This window comes from Mesoplodon densirostris, unplaced genomic scaffold (genome assembly GCF_025265405.1).
Source record: "Mesoplodon densirostris isolate mMesDen1 unplaced genomic scaffold, mMesDen1 primary haplotype scaffold_37, whole genome shotgun sequence".
Taxonomy (NCBI): domain Eukaryota; kingdom Metazoa; phylum Chordata; class Mammalia; order Artiodactyla; family Ziphiidae; genus Mesoplodon; species Mesoplodon densirostris.
This window is the reverse complement of record NW_026778196.1, coordinates 8809139-8812546: the sequence shown is the minus strand read 5'-3', so window position 1 is coordinate 8812546 and position 3408 is coordinate 8809139.

Sequence of the window (3408 nt, the reverse complement as noted above, 5' to 3'; positions counted from 1 at the left end):
AAGCTCCATGACGCACGTCATCAGAATGTTCCATGGCCTTCTCATCACAATGCTCCTTTCCCTTGTCATCACAATGCTCCAAGACCCTTGTCATCACAATGCTCCATGCCGCTTTTCATCTCAATGCTCCATGAACCCTGTCATCACAATGCACCATGCCCATCATCATAATGCTTCAGGCTATTGTCATCACAATGAAATCAATATTCTGCATGACCTCTGTCATCATAATGCTCCAAACCCTTGTGATCACAATGTTGCATAACACGTATCATCACAACACCCCATGACGCTCATCATCACAATTATCCATGGTCTTCTCATCACAATGATCCATGATCTTTGTCATCACAATGCTCAATACACTTGGCATCACAATGCTCCCTGACCCTTGTCGTCAGTATGCTCCTTGAACCCTGTCATGACATGTTTCCGTGCATTTTTCATCACAATGATCCATGACCATTTCATCACAATGCTCCAAGGTCCCTGTAATCACAATGCTCCATACCCTTGTCATCACAAATCTCCATGACGCATGTCATCAGAATGCTCCATGGCCTTCTCATCACAATTCCCTATGCCCTAGTCATAACAATGCTCCAAGACCCCTGTAATCACAATGCTCCATGCCCCTTTTCATCAGAATGCTCCATGAGACTTGCCATCACAAGTCTCCATGGTCTTCTCATCACAATGTTCCAGGACCTTGACATCACAATGATCCATTCCCTTGTCATCACAATGCTCCATGACCCCTGTCATCACAATAATCCATGAACATTTTCAGCCCAATGCTCCACGACCTTCTCATCACAATGCTCCATTGCCAATATCATCACAATGCTCCATGACCACTGTCATCACAACACTCCATGACACCTGACAACACAATGATCCAGGACTCTTGTCATCACAATGCCCCATTCCCTTGTCGTCACAATGCTACATGACACCTGTCATCACAACTCTCCATGAACATTTTCAGCCCAGTGATCCATGACGCTTGTCATCACAATGATCCATGCGCTTGTCATCCCAAAGCTCCATGACCCCTGTATTCACAATGCTCCTTGACGCTTGTCATCACAGTGCTCCATGACACATGTCATCACAATGCTCCATGCCTTTGTCAGCAAAATGCTACATGATCTTGTCATTACAATGCTCTATGCGCTTGTCATCACAATACTCCATTTCCATTGTCATCACAATCCTCCATGAACTTTGGGATCACATTGCTTCATGCCCTTGTCATCACAATGCTCCATGCTCCTTGAAATCAAAATGATCCATGACCTCAGTCATCACAATGCTCCAAACCCTTGTGATCACAATGTTCCATAACACTTGTCCTCACAACGCTCCATGATGCCTGTCATCACAATACTCCATGCCCTTTTCATCACAATGCTCCATGACGTTTGTCACCACAATTCTCAATACACTTGTCATCACAATGCTCCATGACCTTTGTCACCACAATTCTCAATACACTTGTCATCACAATGCTCCCTGACACTTGTCATCAGAATGCTCCTTGAACACTGTCACGAAAAGGCTCCATGCCTTTTTCATCACAATGCCCCATGCCATTTTCTTCACAATGCTCCATGCCATTGTCATCAAAATACTCCACAAGCTTGTAATCAGAATGCTCCATGACCCTTTTCATCACAATTCTCCATGCACTTGTCAGCACAATGCTCCCTGACCCTTGTCATCACAATGCTCCCAGCCATTGTCATCAAAATGCTCCATTACCTTTGTCATCAGAATCCTCCCTGACACTTGGCATCACAATGCTCCATGCCATCCTCATCACAATGGGCCATTACATATGTGATCACAATGCTCCCTGACACCTGTCTTCACAATAAGGCATGACCTGGTCATCACAATACTCCATGCCCTTGTCATCAGAGTGTGCCATTCCAACTCTCATCGCAATACTCCATGAAAGTTATTAGACCAATGTTCCATGCCCTTGCCATCACAATGCTCCATGCCCTTGTTATCACAATGCTCCATGACCCTGTCATCACAATGCTCCGTGACTCCAGTCATCACAATGCTTCATGACCTTTGTCATCACAATGGTCCATGTCCTCGTCATCAACAGTCTCTGTGACCTTTTTAACCACAATGCTCCATGAAATTTCATCACAATGTTCTTTGACCCTTGTCATCACAATGCTCTATGCCTTTCTCAGCACAATGCTCCATGACCCTTGTCATCACAATGCTCCATGCGCTTGTCAGCACAATGCTCCATGACACATGTCATCACAATGCACCATGCGCTTGTCATCACAGTGCTCCACAACATTGTCATCACAATGCTCCATAAAATTTGTCATCACAATGCTCCATGCACTTCTCATCAAAATGCTTTCTCACCACTGATATCACAATGCTACATCACTATTTGTCACATTACTCCCTCACCCCTGTCATCACAATGTTCCATGACTCCTGTCATCACAATGCTACATGCACTTATCATCACAATGTTCGATGATCCCTGAAATCACAATGTTCCATAACACCTGTCATCAAAATGTTCCATGACGCTTTTCATCAAATTGCTCCATGACCCTGTCATCAGAATGCTCCCTGCCCTTCTCATCACAATGCACAACGCCCTTGCCATCAAAATGCTCCATGACCTTTGTCATCACAAAGATCCATGACCCTTGGCATCACAATGCTCCATGTCATTGTCATCACCATGCTCCATGAACGATCTCAACACATTGCTCCATGGCCTTGTCTTCACATAGCTCCATGACACATGTCATCAGAATGCTCCATGGCCTTCTCATCACAATGCTCCATGCCCTTGCCATCACAATGCTCCATTACACCTGTCATAACAATGCTCCATGAACACTGCCATCACGATGTTCCATGGCCTTGTCATCACAAGGCTCCATGACCCTTCTCATCACAGTGCTCCAAGAACACTGTAATCACAATGCTCTATGCCCCTTTTCATCTCAATGATCCATGAACCCTGTCATCAAAATGCACCATGCCCATCATCATAATGCTTCATGCTATTGTCATAACAACGAAATCAAAATGTTCCATGACCTCTGTCATAACAATGCTCCCACCCTTGTGATCACAATATTCCATAACACTTGTCATCACAATGCCCCAGGATGCTTGTCATCACAGTTATCCATGGACTTCTCATTACAATGCTCCATGACCTTCGTCATCACAATGCTCAATACACTTGTCATCAACATGTTCCCTGACACTTGTTGTCTGTATGCTCCTTGAACCCTGTCATGACAAGGCTCCATGCCTTTTTCATCACAATGATCCATGCCCTTTTCATCACAATGCTCCAAGTCCAATGTAATCACAATGGTCCATGCCATTGTCATCAAAAAGCTC